Source organism: Atractosteus spatula, chromosome 6 (assembly GCF_055471065.1).
Source record: "Atractosteus spatula isolate fAtrSpa1 chromosome 6, fAtrSpa1.hap1, whole genome shotgun sequence".
Taxonomy (NCBI): Eukaryota; Metazoa; Chordata; class Actinopteri; order Semionotiformes; family Lepisosteidae; genus Atractosteus; species Atractosteus spatula.
Window position 1 is genome coordinate 42,870,490 of NC_142711.1, and position 21,875 is coordinate 42,892,364.

At 38.1% G+C, this 21,875-nt stretch overlaps 1 protein-coding gene across 6 annotated transcripts in view; it reads left to right on the plus strand.

Moving 5' to 3' along the window:
* Positions 1-21,875, plus strand: part of fam49ba (family with sequence similarity 49 member Ba) — a 67,071-nt gene that overhangs the window by 19,026 nt on the left and 26,170 nt on the right. For 3 of the 6 annotated variants that reach the window (XM_088918587.1, XM_088918591.1, XM_088918585.1), the window contains exons 2-3: positions 17,194-17,282; positions 21,134-21,172. The gene's annotated coding sequence lies outside the window, so the exon portion shown is untranslated. Of the gene's footprint in view, positions 1-17,193; positions 17,283-19,702; positions 19,762-21,133; positions 21,173-21,875 lie in introns of those variants that run through there. The other 3 variants (XM_088918588.1, XM_088918586.1, XM_088918589.1) reach the window with 2 other exon arrangements.

Genomic DNA, 21,875 nt, shown 5'->3' on the forward strand with positions numbered 1-21,875 from the left:
TGTTTCACGAGGTGATGGCCACTGCGCTGGAGCAACCGATGACAAACGAGTCTGTTCAGCAGGCTCAAGTGGTTTTGACACATCGTCTTCTATCGGGGTATCAACGATTAACTTGTGCGAATGACAAAACACTGCAGGAGGACGTGTGTCACGAGCTGGAACTTTAGAATTCATCAGTACAGCAAGTCCCACATTTAGTTTACATGGGACTTTACATTTTTTTGTAGAGACTTATTTCATGAAATAAGCCATGAAAATTCTGCCCAGCTTTTTCCAGACTTGCAGAGATTTGCTGCTGCAGAACACCAAAGTAGGACATAAATACAACCTCTGGGCACAGCTTTTCGAATGTAGGAGCAGTAAGGGTGGCGTCCAATTTCTTTGTTAGTGGGCTCTGCAGGTTATTGCTTTTTTTTGTTTTTGGAGTGCCTGGTTGTGCAAATACCTGAGTGTGCATGTTGCTGCAAGTAATACGAAAAGGCATTTTAGGGAAATATATTTATTTGATAAAACTGGGCATTGGTACACTATTGCACAAACATTGTAACTTCCCAGCGCAGAGTGGTCTCAAAATTTGCCCAGATTGTCATTTCATCTGCATTGTGTCCTTTATTCTTTAATTTGTGGAAAGCAGTATAAAAGTAAAGAGCATCTGGAGGTCTGTGGCCTCTGTGGGATTAGTGTGTACAGCTGTGAAGCTTTAGAGTCCCTTCAAGTTATTACTAAGGATAACCTGGTTAATTTCCTTTGAATCTGTACTGACTTTTTTCATTTTGTTCAGGATCTTCCTAGTACAACATTAATTTCCATGAGCTTTTAAAGACTTTAAGGGGGAAAAAAAATCATCCTTTTTTTTTTTTTAAGAAAAGCGATTCAAAGGAAACCAACCCATCAACTTCCTGGCATTAACGATCTTTTAGGAGGTTTTAAAAGCTTTGCTATTTAAAATGTTTGATGATTAGAGTTTCGTTGTTTTTGCAGCAAGTATGATGGTTGTATTGTTGCGATCACCAGATCCAAAGATTGTTGCGTGAAGATGGCTGGAAGGCTAAGAATTTCATCCAAATACTGTAAAAATACATGAGAATGGTTAATTTATTAGTCTTTATGGGTGCAAGAGATTGTAAATTTGGGGGAAATTAGGAAAAGTCTAGACATTTTTTGTTTGGTACTCTTTGACCATGAATCTTCTGGTCAGGATGATATTTGTTTCTGTCAAGTGCCTTGAAGGTATTATATAAGACCATTTGTGTTTACTGGATCGCAGGAGAAGTTCCGAGCTGTCTCCTTGCTACTCCACCCATATGCAGCAGAAACAGTTCATCTAACGGAAGAGCTTTCAAGTCAACTGTGAAATCGACAATTTGTGTACCACCTGAAAACAACAAGGCACATTTAGCTCCTTTCACGTTCACTCATGGATTCAAATAAGCAGCGGGGATTTCAGCTGGAATAAATAACTAGTAGACACTGGGCTCTAGATGACCCTGACTAGGAAGATGTTTTTCGATGTAGAGGAAAGCATGTTTTTTCTTGGGATGGGGATATTTTATTAAACTGTATGCTATCATTCGTACCATCATAAGAGTGTGGCAAAGAAAAAAACTATAGCACAAAAGGAGATATTTTGGTGTTATTATATCAGTAAGAAGGTTAATTTCTCACTGAACACTGGTCATGCTCTTTTTTGTCACACTCAAATTAGTTTAGTAGAGTGTCAGTCTCCTATTAAAAACCTACTGACTTCCCCACACTCATCTACCCAGAATGTAGAAACTCGAGAAAGAGAGGAAGTATGAAAAAGTGTGATTTGAATATAATATGTGGTAAGATCAAACAGAATCAATGGCAAAACAAGTGATTTTTGTCTCTTGAGCAAATACCAGTTTTATATCTCTTCAGACCTCAGATGACAAAGCCAATTTTAAGCACACACGTTATTCAGCAGCTTTTGTCAAGAGAAAGGGGCAGTTTTGCTAGGATTGTATCCACTGCTTTTTGGGCAGATCTGCTTCAATCTACTTGTGTATAAGTGGGGAAGATTTCTTTAATTCCTACATCTCTGCACTTACAAAACCAGCTTTCCAGCTTTACAGACAGTGAGGATAACATGCAAAACTCTTCCTTTGCATAGTGTACTATAAATAACTGCAGAATTTGATTGTGCTCCTTTTTAAAGATCAGGAATGTTGAGGTTAGAATATAATTCCTTTTGGAGAAATTCTGTGCATCTTTACAGTTGTTTCTTTCAGCAGGATGTCTTTATACAGTTCTTTATACTGTATTGTTTTAAGGGACAGTGTTTGGTTTAAGGCATAATCAAGTACCATGCTAAGATTTCCTTTTGCAGTTTAGTGTCAACTGGTAGTTTTGTAACATTGATTTCTAGAAGACAAGTCTGAGTTTTTTTTATAAATTTACATTGAGTGTAAAAAAAACGGGATTTTTTAAAAGAAAAATGTTTATTCATTTTACTTGTGTGAAGCAAGGTTGTTTTCTTCTAAAGTGTAAAATGAATTAGCTTGCTCTTGAGTCTTGTAGTGCCGAATTGATATTCTTTGGCTATATACCAATACCAATAGACAAGAAACTGTGACCTAGGATGTTTTATTATTTCTGAAATGGAGAAAACAATAATTGCATGAGATAGGCAACTCGAAAGGGTGTCGGAGCAATCTAGTGCATTATCGATGATCTCAGCAGCAGCTGAAACAGTTAGTTGTAGCTTCTGAATTGTTTTTACAACAGGAAGTTCATTCATTTTAAGAAACACAAGCTTCTTCCTGTGGCACAAACAGTTTTGGCTGGCTTAATGTAGCACCCTGCCCCCACTGAATTTAATGGGTTGGCCGTGGTCGCCATGCTGTCATGTGCAGTCTTTATAGGACTTTGTAGGTTTTAAATTCTGCTTTCTCAAGCGGAACATTGAAGACTACAGAAGAGAGTGGTCAGTGTTTTGGGCTGAGCCATGTTTAAGAGAAAAATAACCTATGGTTTTGCTGCATTACAGGTTTGGTTTTCAGTCCACAAAGGTGTATCGCATGTCATGCGCTATAACTTTGAAAGCTTTTGAAATCTTGTGTTCCAATAAGAATCTTGGTTTTAGAATAGTTATAGTACATTGCACTAAGGCAGATCACTTTTTTTAATCACAAGATATGTGCTTGACGGGAGTCTAGCCTGTCAAAAGCTTAAGTGGAATGAATAAACGAGGTGAGTGGATTGACTGATTAATTTTGCAAATGAGATGGAGATTGGGGAGTGTTTACAAATGAACAAATCTGTAAGTTCCTAGGTATGCTTTTCACCGAGCTGATCAATCTTGAAGTGTTTTCAAATCAAGATCTTTTCAACATTCACACCATGACTGTGATGCGGATTTTATTGGTGTCCAGGACACTAACTGGTTTGCCTGCTCTTTGCAGGACTTAATTCGGAGGTTTGCCCTTTTGGTAGCCTTTTGTCTTTACTGGGGTTCCGCATCGGAATTTTGCAGACTTTGTTTTTGTAAGCCAAAAATAACACCAAGATGCACAGGGAGGAAGTGAGATACTGCTTAATCTAACCCAAAATATAGCCTGTTTCTTCAAAGACCATTTTGGCGTTTGCCACAGGTTCCCCTTTTCATCGGGCTCCTGATGGTGTGGGTAAATCGGGGCTGAGTGATTTTTGAAAAACGCAAATGTTGCCGCATCTACTTTAGGCAGATTTGGTGCTTCTGCAATGTCCCAGTCCCCCTTTTTTCAGTTTACTCCTATATGCACAACGTTCAACAGAATAAAATGCCTCCCTGCGAGATGCAGCAGACATCTTGTGTACATTAGCTGAAGTCCCGTAGCCTTTCTTCTGTGCCTGATTTTAACCTGCAATACTGTAATGTGCCACATTATGACTCATTAGACTTTCTGCAGAAAACATTATAAATACCTTAGTGTGAGTCGGTCGGTAAGGCTTGTAACATTTGTTACTGTTTTTGAAATAACTGAAACAATTAGAACCCCTGTTTTTTTTAACCACAGATGAGTTAAATTGTGCTTTTGTATTCAAGTCGCGTGTGCCTTTGGACTTCTTTAATTTCTCATTTTCTCACATATGGTTTTATATCTTGTACCTGCAGTATTTGCTAGTTTCATATTCATTCTGGACGCCACAATTTACTTTTGAACTGCATTTCCTAAAATCTGTGCTCGTACAAAGTGAAACGCCTCAGCAGCACTTTCTTAATCGCTGGGTCTTGGAGCAGGTTTTTATTTTTTTCGTTAGTAGGGTTGAGTTTAAACAAGTCTGCTTTTTTTTTTAATGTTTCATTAAACCAGCACTTTTGTCTGCCATTTTAAGCATACATGCATGTCTTTTGTTTTGCCAATCATTTTGTCTTCATCTACTGCATCTAGTCTCCTTTTTGCATTCCCAGGCAGCAGTTTTTTTTCTTTAGATAGCCCAACGTAACAGGCCAGGAAACCATCTCTTAAGTATAGGTTTCCAGGAATTTGTAATGCAGCTTAGCATGACAGAAAAGTACACCCTGCGTGATTTGAAAGCTTTATGCTGCACTGCACATTGTAAGTATTTCACAGTGACAATCTCAGTGCAGTGATTTCTATAGAAATGTAAGCATTGCCCGAACTTGAGGACTTTAAATCTTGGCAGCTTTAAATGTGAATTACCACATACATCAATGAACACTGTACTATAGGACTTTTGGTTCAGTCTTTCCTGGAAATGCAGAATGATACCTTAGTAGTTTAGCTAATTGTGGCAAAGTGAGGTCACACACAAATTGAAGAGCATTAGTGCATGAAGAGAGGTATGTTTTGTACATAAGTCAGAATTGTTCAGTACACTGCAGTTTACTGTTATAGACATTAATTTTAATGATCCATATCTTACATGTAACATCTTCACTGACTTTCTTACTGAAGGTACGTTTAAAAAAAATTGTGAATTTCGTGGTATTGGTTGCGGGGTGCCAATATAGAATGTAATTTACCTAGAGTATGTTGATGCCTTAGTAGGCTGGCAAGGTGACACAGTGGTTAGCACTGCTGCCTCACAACACTGGGGTTCCAGGCTCCTGAGGGTGCTGTCTGTGTGGAGTTTGTATGTTGTTCTTGTGTTCTCAGGGATTTTTCCTGGTGCTCTGGTTACCAAAGTGGGAGTGGTGGAAAATACTGGTAGGTTAATTGCCATCTGGCAAGACTGGCCCTGGTGTATGTGCGTTTGTGTCTATGTGCTCTGTGATGGACTGGCGTCCTGTGCCGGATGTGTCCTGCCTTGTGCCTTTTCCTTGTCGGGACAGGCTCCAGTGACCATGACCCTGTATTGGCTAAAGAGGTTAGAAAATGGATGGATGATGAAGCTTTAACAGTAATCCAAGGCACATGGTATTATTATAAACAGACAGCAGATAGACTATTCCTGAGCTTGTGTATGAGATCCCTGCTCTGGAAGAGTGAGTTCAGTTCCCTGTCGCCATATTGAAAATTGAATCCAAAAATGGACTGACACTGTGGCTCGTTCTGTGACATTAGTGAGGTCTTTGACATGGTTCCCCATTGTCATAGGATCTTTGTATGTTTTGCTGACTCAGGGGTGTCAGACGAAATGGGTCTATTTATTTAACTGTGTAAGTGTAATACTTGTAGCTTGGCTCTGAGGTGTTTTATACACAACTGTACCTTTTAATGAAGTGAGTGTTTTGAGGAACCAACTGTAAAAGGCCTTAAGTAACATAATGTATTATGTCTAAGTAGAATCTTAGGTTTAATTGCTGGTTATTCCTCCAATCAGAGTAGTCAGACATTAGGCCCTTCAGGAAGTGGCTTTGACATCCCTAGACTAAATGATCTAAAAGTAAAAACTACCACACAGGAAATCTTATGGTAGCCTGACATCACCTTGCTGTTGCAAAATGTTAAAATTGTCTATTCTCTCACAGAACATTTTCTTTAGTTCATGAAAATGGACCAAGCACTGATGTACTGTACTACAGTCCCTGTGTTTCTATATTCGTAAGGTTCTACCAGCAGGATTCATTTGTAACCTTTTCCAGAATTAATTTTAAAACAGCTCTTACCCCCCTCCCGCATAGGTACACGTCAAGACCTCTCAGCAGTTATAGGTGCAAGCCCTGTTCTTTAACCTTGGGAGGATATGTCCTTCTTGATTCATTAAGGGTCGTGGTTCTTGTGAATTCGGTACCATGCTATTTCCCTTCTGCTGCTAAGGAAGCTCTAAAGCACAGGGAGGCTGTAATAAACAAGACATTTTGCCAGAAAGCTGCATTTGAAGAAAAGAAGGGAGGTGAATATGTGGGGAGTAGAATAAAAAAAGAGAACTCCAGGGAAAACCAGAGTCAAAGGAGCAGGAAATTAAGGGCTTAAACCTAAATGCCAGGCGTTTAGGATCAAAATACAGGAGATAAGCGCTACCATGTCAGCATGTGATCGTGATGCATTTCGAATCACATGGCTAATAGACTGAAGGCAAGGAATACAACATTAGTGGACACAACAGTTTTGAGTGATGTGAAAGATGAAAGAGGTGGAGGTACAGCACTATACATCCAAAAGAGCATTGAGGCGCAAGAGCCTAAATGATTCAAGTGTCTCAGAAAATATCGGTCAGTTTGAAAAATTATTTTAAAAGCATAGCGTGCCACAGACCATAAAATTCAGATGTATTTCAATTCTGATGCAGCCATATGTAATAAAATTAAGAATGTCTGTTAGGGTAAAATAGTTTTCATGGGAAATGTTTCAATTTTCCTCCCTTAGAATGGGAAAGAACTAATAGGGGTATCAGCTGTACAAATTATAGTTACTGTATGGCTTGTGACTTCTTTCTTACTCAGTTTATGAGTGCACCTTAGAGGGAACGTCTGTGTTGATTAAGTCCTTGCAAACAATGAAGGTATAATGAGGAAAATGGAAGCAAAAGAACCAATTAGGCAAAGAAATTATAATATTGTATGAAGCACAGAACAGATTCTTCCCATGAGTATGTAAATCAAAGACTGAAAAGCAGTGGCCTAGATAAAAGAAATATCAGGAGAAGGAAAACCGGAAAAAAAATTAAGATAGATCTCAGGGCCTTGATAGTAGTCTACCATTTGTTTCTTAAAGTACAAGAGTTGTTATCTATAGACTATTAACAAAACACTGAATGACCAAAGTCAATCAAAACGAGGATAATACCCGTTGACTCAAAAATGGATAAGGTAGTGCCCACCTGTTAAAAGGGTGACCACACCAATCACCTGTATAAGCAAGACTTCTTGACCTACATATAAGTTTATAAAAACAATTAGAAATAAACTAGATCATCAATATGCCAGTAAAGATCTAGTGGATAGGATGTATGGATTTGGATATGGTAGATCTTGCTTAATTCACCAAGAACTCTTAGACTGTCATATGCATCTGTTCGTGACCCCCATTGCTTTTGCTTGTTCGAACATGAACCAGAGGTCATTTACTACAGGGGAGAGAACAGGGAAGCACCTTTTTGCACAACTGTTGTTGAAGACGGGGACAAACTACCCAGCCTCACTGTCAAAGCTTTTTCTTTCAAGAAACCGCTGGGTGATATCCTCTTTTTTGAGACCTTTCTAATATTCTTAAATGCGTGGGACCTCTGTTGTGTGAATTCCACCTATTTAGCAGTGCAGTTGCCCCTTTTTATGAGTCAAAGGCAGGTTTTTTGCTGTGTTATAGTGAATTCAACTAGTCACAGTGACATACCAAGATAGGAGGGGTTTGTTGCACAATATGTGCAAAAAGCTTTAAGAAGACCATGACACAATTTCTCCAGCAAGCAAGAAGTTCACTTGGCTTTTCTGAGTGTGCAACTGAATTGCAGACAGATGCTTTTTAACCACGTAGTGATGCAGTTTGAGACCCGAAGAGGAAAAGCTTCTGTCTTGACTATTCTGCCAGTGTATCAAAATCTATATGCTGATCTTTTTGTGCATGTGTAAATAACTGGAAAATTGTATCTTGCATCAGCCAAGGCTACTTTTTGTGGACAGAATCTGATCCTGGAATGCTCTGGAATAGGTTGTTTAGGATTTCTCCTTCCTGCTCCTTGTTGTACTGTAGCCAGTGCACCGCTACAGAACAACACTGGATGCTTCTCTTCCAGAACCCCTCCCCACAGACACTGACCACAAACATGACTGCTTTTGCAACCTGACCTAATTCATATCCCTCTGTTTTTAGTTTCCAGTGTACTTAATGTGAATAATAATAATAAAGTGAACTTCATTTTATGTAGCACCTTAAATATGCTTCTCAAAATGCTTTAAGGAAAGGTAAAAGAAAACATAAAAAACAGTTCACAAAGATAGGCTATAACAAAATTAGGACATGTAATAGTTAGAAATATAGTAGAAGAAGTTGCAAGGAGCAGACCCAGAGCCAATTAAAACCCTTTCTAAATAAAGAAATTTTGAGTCTGGAATTGAACGTGCTCAGGGTAAGTAACTCTCTGATATCTTTGGGGATAGAATTATAGAGCTTTGTGGCATAGCAAGAGAAGGCCTTGTTACTCATAGGATGTTAAAGAGCTTGGAGGACAGCTAGGAGACGTACTTAGGTGCCAAGCCATGTACAGTCTTATAGCTGAGCATGACAATTTTGAATAAGACATGAAACCTGATAGGAAGCCAGTGCAAGGACTCCAGGACAGGAGTAATGAACAGTAAATGAACACTTGCATGCAACCTGGTCAGTATTCTGACTGCTGAATTCTGGACATACTGAAGTTTGCTTTGTGTGGATTTATATATCCTAGCGAGTATGGCATTGCAGTTATAGATTATAGAAAAGACAAATGTGTTTCTGCTACAGTCAGATAATATAGGACATACTCTGGCTATATTTCTGGGATGGAAGAATAATGTTTTTATGATATTTTTTACATGTGGGTCAAATGTCAAGCCTGGATCAAACGTCTGCTGCAACTTCTTCAATTTAGATGGAAATTCAAGTACAGTTAAATTAACTTAACTTCCTACAGTGCCATCCAGTGATAGCATTACTGCATTGGCTTTCCATACTTGATGGGAGGTACCGAGAAGATTTGTCAACAGTCTTGTCTACAAAGTCAGGCTGTTGATATGTGAGCTTAAGTAAAAAAAAACACCCACACCCCTTTTCCACTTTTTCTGAAACAGGCAACCTTAACTGCAGGTTGCTATATGCCCATCATTGCTTGTATTAAACTTTCTTTACATCATCATCAGAATAATTTTGGGGATTGAAAGCTATTTCATATTTAACATGCCTTGCTTTGAGAAGATTTGCTCTACAGACCTTGGTTGAGCTTTAATGCTTGGGAAGTGGTCTGGGACAGATGTGCCACTGTATTCATGATACAATGCTTGTCCTCTATAGAGCAGGTGGATTTTGATGTTGGGTTGTGTGCTCAAACTAATCTCTTATTTACAGTAGTCCTTGCCATTTAACATTGCAGTGTATCATAAGTGTCAAAAACTGAATGGTCACCAGCGATTTCTGCCCCACTCCATCAGTGCACAATATTGCAACAATGTTCCTGTGCCAAATGTTTTAGCTAGAATTTTAATGCCAAGCAAACTGCATTTATGTAGAAAATCAATTGTCCGTGCTTGAATTTTCCATTGATTTAACTTGTCAGCACAGCTGTATTTTGAGTGTGGAATTTCACGCTGCTGCTGGATTAATTATGCTTCCACACAATTCACAACCTGGAAAGAAAACTGAACAGGTTAAAATTGCATTAAATGTGTAACATTGTAATAAAATATTGCTCTGTACGAAGCTTTACTGCATTAAATTGTGCTTTTCAGCTATCCTTGTAAAGCGAACGTACAGTAAATGAGATTGTTTCCATTTTTTAAGTATACATTTAAAAGATAATACAACCAGAAAAGAAATCTATGTGCTTCCTGCCTTGAACATAAATTAGGCGAGTTGTTTCACTCTACAATAAAAGACCTTCAAATCAGGTAGTAATCTTTTTGTGTATCAGAAGACATGCTAAAGTTTGATGTCGGAAGAGCAGTTTGGTTAAAAAGTAACTTCTACTCGATGCTGTAAAGTTTTTTTCCTTTGAAACACTTGACTCCTGAGCGCACTTAACATAGTCTTTTCTCCATGGAAACAAGAGATATGCTGAGGCTCAAAAACTGATTTTGTTTTCTCTGCGAGTTCACTAAAGATGCAGAGAGAGGTATTTGATTTATTTTGCTGATGAAGTGCTATATACTATAAACACGTCAGCATTTTGCCAACATAATTAAAATGAAAGCCTGGTTAATTGATTCTACTGAATTAATCTGCATATTGTAACTTTTCCTAGTCCGGTTTTATCTAGTTTCTCACAACATTAACAATCCATGTGGAAAGAGTGTATACTTAAAAACCAAAATGTTTATGTCCTTGAGATCTTATAGCTGTTATAGAGACAGTGTGGTTCAAATGCTCCAGTTGCAGTAATTGCTCATACTGTATGTTCTATGATAAACTGTGATTCATTGCCATATGTACTGATAACACCTTTATCAGATTCCATTCTATATTCAGGTAAATCCTAGATACTGCAGTTTGTAGATGGTATTCATTCTCTGATTATTCCCTGAACTGCAGGAAAAAAAGCTGAAGGTCTAATCCATTTAAAATTTTGTACTAATTAAAGTATTTGCATTTTGAAATACAAATTAATTCTCAACTCGCTGGTGACTGAGAGAAGAGACCTATTTCAAAAATAAAAATCTGTTTTCTCCATATACATTTTGGATTCATTTTTCAAGGACACCACTCATTAGTCACGTAAATTTCCACTTATAATTCTCTGTTCTGTATGCAGCCAATTAGTAGGTTTCAGCAGTGCAATGAAATCAGAGCTTGTTACATGTCCAGGGAGGTAATTCTGAAATGCGATAAATCTCTGCTGTATCCCCGCTGAGATTATTTTTCTTGAGATCTAATCTCGACACTACCGATATGCTGTTCTAAAGACTGGAAGGAGTCCAGGGACGAGTCAAGTTAAAAATGATCACCTTTCAGGTCGAACAATTAAAGGGTTAATGCAGACTGTAAGGAAAGTCAAGGCCACTCACCAGAACATAGGAACAGAAGATTTGCCTGACTGAAAATCAAGGTGAACTGTGTGCTCTTGCAGAAGCAGTTTGAACTTGAACTTTTGAATTGCTGTAATTGGAGTGGAAGAAATTCTTCACACTAATGGAGCACCATTAAACAAGGCTTTTTTTTAGTTTATCTAGTCAAAATCTCCAAATTATGGTTTTGTCAAGCAACTGATTGAAACTTGGAATAGTTTAAAATTAATTATTGTAAGTGGTTTAGGGTTTGACAGTGCTGCAGTCGTAGCGAGTAGAGTAGTCTTGATGCACAACTTTCATAATGCTGCCTTTGCAATTGAGCATGAAATAACTTCACTTTCACTGGAAATTACATTTAAATTCATTTAACTTCCTACATTTAGTACAATAAAGGTTCTAAAATGATGCCTTTTAAAGCCAGGATTTTTTTGGTCATATCCTACGTTCAGTCTTCAAGAACATTGTTCATGCAGCCTATTGAATTGCACAATACAGATTGCAAAAGCATTAGATAATTGTTTCACTAATTTTACACTTCATAGCTCTATTTGGATCATAGATGACTGTAAACTAGAATGGGTGAGATTGCTGTTTAGCCTAACCTGCAATACAATATTTGTCTCGTGTGGTGCAATGCATACCTTCAGTCTAGCTTCCCATGTGAGGTTTTTAATTTCATTTACTTTCTTACATCACTGGAGCTCTTGTGCACCCTGGACCAACAGTAACATTTCTGAAACATGCAGGTGTTGTTCTTTTCAATGTCACTGCCCACTGGCCTTAACAGGAAAGCTGTCCTGGTAAGGCATGTGTCATCTGCAGTTTCACACTGCATGCAACGAATGCGTCAGACCGAGTGGTGCAGTATTGTGAATGTAAGAGGCCTCTGTCAGTAGGGATTATGTGAAATAAGTAAGTAACTCTTTTCTGCCTGTGTTCCTGTAGAAATATCTTCTGTAAGGGCTGTCAGCTCAGAGGGAATGACAGGAAATTGTAGAATTGTTGCACCATAATACATAACAGTGATGCAATGTTCATTTGCTTCCGTTTTATTTCCTGGTTGTAAGACCTGAGCTTTTTTCATACTGTATTGTGCTTGTGTTTTTTTACCAGTTCTACATATCTTGCCGTTTGTGTTTCTTAAATTTCTTTTTCATGAGTTAAACCCTGAACACCAGTCCCTGGTTGTCATTTAGGAATCACTCCAGCACAAGAACCTATTTGTTCCAGTTCAAGAGAAGAAGCTGGACAGGATGTCTACTTTTCTCAATACGGGGCATTAAAACCCACGTTACTCAGTACACAGGCGCAAAACAAGAATCATTTGTCACTGAATTACATTTTAAATTCAGGGGTTTGCTTTTTTCCATGTTTTTATACCATTTTAAATTTTGCTTCTCAAACTGGGGTGCTTTAAGCAGGATTAAAGCAGATTTAGAAAGAGCGGAAGATGAAACTATTCTGCTGTGTAAAGGTTTCATAATAAAAAGGAAGCAAGTAAAAGTTCTTCTTCCTTTATAACGTCTTCAGCAGATTTTAGCTTAGTACTTGTACCCTCTCCTGTGGTTGACAACTTGATCTGTATCTTGGTATTCCTACACAGAAAAATACAATAAATCCTGCTTTAACTGGATTCTGCTTTTAGTGATAAGTGATAATAGCAAGGAATTCTTGATTTATCTGAAAGCTCATGATGTTTAAAAAAATATAAAAGAGGTTTTCACTTTTTTCATCTTTAGTTTAAATCCTACTTCACATACAGTTATTTCAGACGGATAATTAAGTTGGATGTGTTGAGAGGTCATACCTAAACCGCTGACGGCACAGAGTCTGTTTCATTCTACTTTTTGATTGGTGGATTTGCATTGTTACATTCTCATTATCCTGCCTTGCCCACAGTAGGTGATGACATTCCCCGGACATGAAAACACTGCAAATGAAGGTGTGCAGACTCTTAAATTCACATCTGTCACTGGACGTTTTCAATTGCTCCCTCTCTCCAGTAGTGGGGCAGTTGGTGAGCTTGTTGTATCGTATTACATGAAGGGAGCACATTGACTCAGAGCTTGTGATGTGTATCATATTGCGAGACTGGAAAGCCTTCTTCAGATTCTCTTTTTAATGTTCATTCTAGGCTGCTGTTAACTTTGTTCTCTCTTTCCTCAATTGTCTGTGTGCTCTCCAGTAAATAATTATATCCCCAGTGCACCCTATTTTGTGTTCTCTGTTTCCTGACACTACAGTGCTTAGGGCAATACCAGTGTTCAAAAGTGAAGCAGTGAGCTGTGTTGGAAAGCACACCTGGCTGTTAACAAAAATTAATCTATCTTTGCAAAGTATGTTGTGCAAATTTGTGTTCTTTACATAAGCACAGTAAATGAAAATTTATTAATATGATATGGGTGGTGTGGTGGTTAGTGTTGCTCCCTCAAAATGCTGGGGCCCTGGTCCAGATCTGTGTGTGTGGAGTTTGTATGTTCTCACCATGTTCAAAGACATAATGGTAGGTTGATCTGCTTCTGGGAAAATGTATCCTTGGTGGGTGTGCCCTGCGTTGGACTGGCATCCCATCCAGGGTGTAACCTGCTTTGGGCCCATTGCTTGCTGGGATAGGCTACAGCTCTTCCACGACCGTTTTGGATAAAACGGTTAGAAAATGTATGGATGAAGCTTGATGTGTTTGTTCTTTAAGCTGTTTATTTTCAATTAAATTCCTTAATCTTGTTTATTTTTTCTTGTTGCTGTATTTCTGTATCTTTTTTTTACAAAGAGCGATCTTTCGGGATCGACATGCATCATGTTAATTTCAAAAGTGCAGAAGTAATTACTTTAAATTAGCGATTCATTTAAAAATAGATAATACAGCCAGAGTCTATATCCCACTGCAACCCACTAAAGCTAAGCAGGTGTGAATGTGGTCAGTACCTGGATAGGAGACCTCCTGGGAAAGCTAAGGTTGCTGCTGGAAGTAATGTTAGTGGGGCCAGTAGGGTGTGCTCACCCAGCTGTGTGTGTGGGTCCTAATGGCCCAATATAGTGACGTTGCCTTTTTTAGAATATAGTGTCCCCATCCTTCAGGTGAGACATAAAACTGAGGTCCTGACTCTCTGTGGTCATTCCCTTTTTCAAAGAGATGCATCTACAAATTTTGTGTGATTAAGAAGTGGCCTTCTTTGCAAATACATGCGTTTCCTCCTTAGGACATCAGCTTAAAAAAAGGTGGATGACAGGTTTGCCCCCCCCATAGGGGTGATGAATTCAGATAGGTCCCCTTGTCACACGTTCTGGAAGACCCCTGGTAGAGACTCCGTGAGATGTCTTTGAGGTGTAAAATAGAATCTGACAGGTACAGTATAGCACCATGAATCCCTCCAAGGGAAGACATCCTGCTTGAGTTGGCTGCAAATTGCAGTTTTCAGCAGGTAATGTACAGTAAACTCTTTTCAAGTACAAATCTGAGAAAAGCTACAAATCAGAAGAGGCCATTCAGCTCCTCTCGTTTTGTTTGGCGGTTAGCAGCCTGACCCTAGACTCTCATCCCATCGTGTCATAAAGGATGCCAGAGTTTTGGCTCCAGCAACTTAGCTGGCTGGGTATCCTGTTCCGTACAACTCCTCCTGCTCCAAAATAACTCCTGTTCTAAATGCAATTCACTGCATTAGAATAATTGCAATAGAATATGACCTCTTGGATTAAAATTAATTCAACCCTCCCAGTTTTTGTGAGCAGTTAGAAAACGTATGTGTTCTGTAAATTCTAATGGAATCATGTTATAGTATTTACTAGACCCATGGTACAAGGTTCTTTGACTACAAGAATACAGGAACTTTCCGAAATTTACTGCATGTTGAACCTAATTCCTTACACACACTAAAACTGTTTCTTGTTAACTTAAAAAAAGTTGCTCTTTATCTCTGCGCTATTGAACATTTTACTCCAGATAGTTTTACCTTCTCTATTGAATATCCTCTTACTAAGTATGTTTGTTGCGAGTGTATAGTCATATAAACTAAAAGTAAAAACTGTTTGTGTACGTATTCAAGTTATTAGTGTCTCCGATTTGGGAACGATTTCATACCCTTTGTCAGACAAGGTCGTGCTTAGGATTTAATGTTAAAACATTAGTGGTAGCAACATCGTGCCATTAATGTAAAAGCTTTGCTGGAAAACGCCTATGATTTTCCAAGCTGTGGTTTTATACCCCGGAGAAATGCTGTCAATAACTTGAGCGCTGGCTCGCCTGCGCACCTCCCCTCTTACTTCTGAGTCTTGAGAAGAGTGAGCCGACACCCTGCTTGTGCTATCATGCCACGCGTTGCCTGCATTGCTCGCATAATTGCCAAGGTTATGCAATAAACGAACCCTGGGGATAAATTATTCACTCTTCACTTGTGTGTGGTTGTGTCACGCCCATTACACATTGAGGCCTGTTCCTGTAGGGATCCACCAGAAATGTTTTAACAGCAATGCATTTGCTGTGGAGTGCCTATGTAATACAACAGAATGTTCTGGTAAAGGTTAAGTAGATCCCCTTGTACATATAAAGCACCTTGGGATGAAAAGGACTCATTTATTGTGAAGTTTAGAGATATCCCTATATTGCATAAGCAATGCAAGGGTTTGGTAGACTTCTCTTCCTAGTGTATGTGCTGAGCTGTATATAGTGTATAGTGAAAGCTGTGTAATCACCTTTTTCTCTGAAGTAAGACATTTCTAGCAACGGGGAATTCCAGGTTCTCTGCTGGCCTTTTTAGTAGGTGCTGATATTAAAAAAGATTTATACAGAAGATTTTGTGAGTAGTTCTCCGGTGGCCTGGTGGTTAGCTGTAGCACAGGTTCAAGAGGCGGATGGTCTTTTTAAAGAGCAGAAGCGCAGAGCAGTGGTTAGGGTTCTGGACTTGTAACTGGAAGATCGTAAGTTAAACACTCTGTAGGGTGTTATACACTTGAACAAGGTACTTCACCTGAATTCCTTCAGAAAAATACCCAGTTGTATCAATTGATGCAGCTCGACAGCCCCTTAAAAGCATCAGTCAGAGTAACTATCTTTTTACAATTCCAGTTGTTTTGTGTCCTCCTTCTTGGTTTGAAATGTATTTACCTACTAATCATCAGTTTCTAAGCACTTTGTAAGGATTTGTTGCTGTGCTGGCAATGTGGTGACAGGATGAGACTGTGAACAGTATCATGGGCAGTGCTCTCTGACTCACTTCACACTCCCATTGTCCTCTTAAACATTAATGAGTCAGTGTATGAAGAACTCGGCTGACAGCGGTGAGTGCTGTGGCTTTATGCTTAACCCTGGTTGACTATACAGGGCAAGAGGTGTTAATGAGATTTTCAAAAGTTTAAACAACACTTAAACTCTACAGTCCTCTCTTATATCCCTATAGGTCCATAAGAACAGGCTTAACTTTTATTACTAACTGTTAATGTATTATGCTATTACTGCATTTGCCCCCAAACTCATTACTTTAATAAAGATGTGATTGCTGTGCTACTTGTTGACTGATTGTGGGAATGGGGACTACGACAAACTTGTTTTTGCAAATGGAAGAAATGGTAATGAAGTAGCGCAGTAAGTTCTCAAACTCGAGTTAAGTAACTCGAGTTAAGTAGCGCAGTAAGTTCTCAAACTCAAACTAGTGCATCGCATTTGGGTTTTTTAAGAAAAGTACATTTAAAAGACTAGCAGTTTGAAGATGGTATTAGCAGGTCTGGATTAATCTTGACTCTTGCATAGGTTTGGTGACACAAAACATAACTGTTAACCAAGTTTTTATTAAAGCACAGTGCACCAGGAAAACCATTTCTAATCTCCCAGCCAAATCCTTTGTGTGGTGTTTACCGGAATCTGGATTCAGTTTGAACTGCTGTCCTTCTAAATCTTACCTTAATCACAGTTATGCTTTCTCCTCAAATGAACCTTTAATGAATGTAAGGTGAAAAGAAAGTCTTTCGAAAATGAAATTTGCAAAATTAGGCTTTATGAAAAAGATCCAGTGCATGGGGGAGTCAGAAAACCCACCGAAAACAATTAACAGAACAGGCAGTTAACCTCGTGTGCACTTTATTCTCTCTCCTTTCAGACACTGATACACTTACAGTGGGTGGACTGTAACCTCGGCCGTCAGAAAGGCTGGACCTTCCCAGTGAGACCTGAAGATCTCACTTGCTGGTAAACATTGACACAGCTGTCCTTAAATTGAGTGGAAGTTTTTGTTCTTTTGTATTCAGAGAAACAATCTTTGACCAGAAACAACCCTATATGTATCGGCTCTTGTGAGATTCCCCTTTGGCTGAAATACAGCAGAAATCATCTACACAAACATGATTCAGATAATTAGGCTTTGAGTGTTTTTTTTCCAGCATTTTGTCACAAGCATTGAAGTCCTTATTGGAGCTGGCCTACAAGTAGTCCATTGTGAATCCTGGTGTGTTAAATGTGGTGGCCATGTTATTCTAGACCTTGTAAACCAAAGATGGGCACAGTACAGATATACCCGGCAACACAAGTTTGGGTTATCGTACTCTTACCTTCTCTGGAACCCATTTCTCATTTTGACACTACTGAGCTTGAGTAGAATTTGTACCCAGAGGAGTCCTTAGAGGGGTTCTGCTGTAAAATACGCAAAAAGGCTTGGCTTGAAAACTTGCATGTTATCTTTTAATCTCTCCCGGGAAGAAAGCAGTGCTTTCATGTCTGTATGGTTAGTGGTAGTGATGCAAGTTTAAGATCGAACTCAATTAACGTTCAGGGCACATTTCTTCCTGCCAAACTTCCTGTTTGGAGATAAAGTCCTTTGCCCTTGCGAGTGTCAGGTGAGTCTGCGGGCATCCTTGAGAGCTTGTTCCATATTTTTAGCAATTCAGGTGACGTGACCATGAAATAGAATGTGTTTCTGTAAACAAGTAGGGTTTTCTAGATACAGTGTACAGGTGCATGTAGGTTGAAAGTGCATTTATATGTCATGTTTTCCTTCACAAATATGTCACATTTAAATTTCAAAAACAGGATGAAAAGTGAAATATGAACACGCTCCAGACAGACTTGTTGTGGCCTGCAACCCGAGGCCTTGAGCTGGAGCTGTTAAAGAGCAGTTATTACTTTTTCCCTCTTATGGCCTTCATACGCTACTTAACACGACAGAGGTTACAAACAAGTGGTGGCTGTTTAGTTGCTTTATTGCCTGAAAACACATTACCGTTGGAGGAAAATTCCAGAATTGCTTGATTTTTTTTTCCACTGTTTTTTGGAAGCACAGAAAGTTTTCTCGACAGAAAAATTGGGACCTTTTAACATTTCTTTTTCACTCCGACACATTAATGACATTATTGCTCTGTCCACAGGTTGTGGAGCTTTTCCGTTTTAATTAACATTCGCTAATTAGCCATTTTATATACAAAATGGCCTTTAAAAGGAAACCATCAAAAGAAATGTATTACTGTAAAAAAATCAGTTATCTGGAAAATGGCAATCTTTTCTGGTCACAGGTGCACTGGCATCTTATTCGAACAGACCTGACATATGGAAATTCTTTATAATAATTTGCCATCAACAGCGTTAGATCAACATAAAGTACTTTAAAAAGATACAAAGTATTAGCTTGTGTGGCCAGTATTGGAAGTAATATTGGAAGCAAACTGTTTATTTGCGATGCATGCTATAGCTTTTCTAATAAAGTGTATTATGAACGAGTAATTCAGTATAGGTCATTGAATATGTCATTGAAAATGTCAAGAAACCTGTTAAGATGCATTCCAATTTGTGGTCTGATTGTGGTCATGTCTGAAATCTAAAGTATAAATGATTAAATGGCAGTAATCTAGGATTTAATAAAATCTGGAGTAAAAGGTACAGGTTTGGTTCCTGTCCTGTAGATTTTATATTTAGAAATAGGAAAACACTAAGCTTTTAAGATATTCAAACTTATTTTCCATTTTTAAGAAAGGAAAATGTATTATAGATTTACTTTTAGGTTAATCCCGAGCTATTTTCATTCTCATTTTTTAAAATGGGAGGGAATGAGATTTTAGGTTTTTGACCAAATATTTTATGATGGGATGGAAGGTTTGCTGTTAAACAGTTCAAATGCAAGAGTACTGTATTACAATTTTAGAAGACATAGGAAAGAGAACAACAATTTAAGGAAATACTTCTTAACTTCTTAACTTTGAATCCCTTAGTACTCAGGTTAAAAATCAGGATCCCCCTGAGCAATACTGCTTCAAAATTTGGGCCAAATCAGCATTGATAATGACATTAATAAATATAAAAGTGCTAATTTAATATAAAAGTAGTCTATGCCAAGTGAATGAAAAAATGATAGCTAGCTTGAGTGCACTGAAGTAATAGGCTTTTCCTTCCTCTACAAAGGTCACAGCCCTGTGTTGCTTATTTGACAAGACATAACAAAACTGGCAGCAAATTGACAGAGTAGCCCTGTTGTTTGAGTACAAACAATCCCCTAGATTATACTGTAGGTCCCCTCAGGTCTTTTCAGGGATTGCGAGGCTGTGGTTACATGATCATCTATAAAAAATCAGCATCTTGCCATCCTACCCTGGGACAAAATCAGTTGGTTTTGGACTCGGATTTAAGAGATTCTTCTACATCCATTTCTTTCATGGTTTGACAGTATGGAGTTCCTAGAGTTGTAAGTGTACTCGCCTATTTAAGACTTTCTTCTTTTTTAATGTTGTTTTTGGATGACTTGGATGGTTGTATACAGCAAACGTGTTTTCATAACACAGTATTAACCACAAACAAACCAATGATGTAATGTGGTAAATTAAGAATAGTGGCTGACAAAAAAACTAAGTTTTATTAATAACCGTACTCCAAATTGATTTTTATTCTGATTTCGTTTTGAAGCTTGGGATACCAAATTAAAATTGTCTGTACTGGGTGCATTTAGGAAAGGTTTTTGAAAATCAAAACTGCATGTTACCCTTGACTCACTGACCGAGCCTTTTTTTACTTTACCCTTTAATAAACTTTCTGAACTTTTTCTCAAGCTATTCTCGATGAACCTGCATAGTCATAATACGGCACGCATTGACTAAGCATCTCTTATTTTAAGAGTAAAATCACTTTTCCGGATCAGTAGACTGTCCGGAGTCTACCAGCCAGATTGGCTCACACAGCAAAGACAGTAAATGTGTACTTGGAGTGAAATAAGAACAATTATGGCAAACTGAAAACAAGCATGGGCCAGTCGTGAATTTGAATGAGAGTAAATAACACATTAACTGTTGGATAATGCCTGCATTATAATGCTGTTTTAACCGCAAAGAACTAGAACCAGCTATTATCATTTTTAAATGAAAGTAGAGTTTTGTTTTGTTTTTAACGTGCATTTCCTTAAACGAGACATTTGAAAACTCAGAATATTGGAAGTTCTTTACTGAAATTTGAACAGATGTTAGAATAAGTCCTAATACTCTCCTCCCTATTCAATTCTATTTACACCTAAGATCGCATTTGATAAAATCTTGTCTGTCACATCTTTAGTGTAATAGCAGTAATTGTTGGTTGCAACAGAGCTAGATGAAACATTGCTGTGAGAGGAGTGGAAATAGGTCTGTGGCACGTGTGGCTCTTGAGAGATGTTCCACTTAATTTTGTCATCATACATGTGCTTAGTGAAGCTCTTAAACTCCTGTTATATGGTGAAAGATTTATCTACAGTAAAAGCCCGAGAGCTTTATTCTTTTCTGACTAGAAAGTATATGCTATAAGTGGAAATGCATATTAATCTGTTTTATAATCAAGCAATCACAGTATCTACTAGCCAGTGCACACAAGACTAATGAACCACAGAAATCAGTGAGGTACTTGCAGTGAAATTTAAGTTTCACTGCCAGATTCCTTTTTGATTCCATCAGAGAGTGAGTATTGCAGACAAATTGGAAAAAACATATAGGCTATTTATGGATGTCTTTAATATTGTACTGTAGATGTTTATATTGAAGAGGACAATATGTTTTTCTAATTCTGCTGTCTCCCTTCTTCTTTTCCCTTTTTAGCTTGTGAGCCAAAAACAGAGAAAAGAACACTGGTTTGAGGTAAGGATCAATTCTAGTTTCTTATGCATCTGCCCATCAGGAAAGAAAAACGTATATCTTTTGTGTGTTTTATTGAAATAATTGTTGGAGATCTTAGGAAGTTAGATTTCTATCTAATTGTTAAATGTTTGCCATAATACTTTCTAGCATATTATACCATTTATACCATGTAAAAGTATTGAATCCTTTTGAGTGCACTCAGTTTGTTTTTTTTACAACATCATTTAATGTTATATCCATGAAAAGAAACGCTTCAGAGAAAATTAGGAAAAAATGGTATATTCAAACATTTTGCCTTCAAAGGCAAAGTGTAATTGCAGTATTCAGTTAAATGTTGTTTGCGAAATGACTAAAAAGTGAAATGACTAAGGAAATGCAAATGTGGCCATGAAAGAAAAGCATAGCTGTAAGTAGCTCATAACTAGTGATTCAATGGACTAACACTCCTGCTTTGGGGTTTCTTCCATTCTTTGGAGGGTGTGCATGCCCATCAAAAGTGTGATGAGTTGTAACATTGGAACTGAAGCTGTTTGCCTTTGCATGCCAAGTATGCAGGAGAGGCTCCCTGAAGCAGTGTACTGTTAGGAACGATGAACAGAAAGATGGACAACTGGGTTGTTCAGCCAATCTTATGTTGTAATGAAATAGACCTTCCAAGTTACTCTGGAAGTAGGAGTTAAAAAGCAGGCAAGCTCTGAAATTT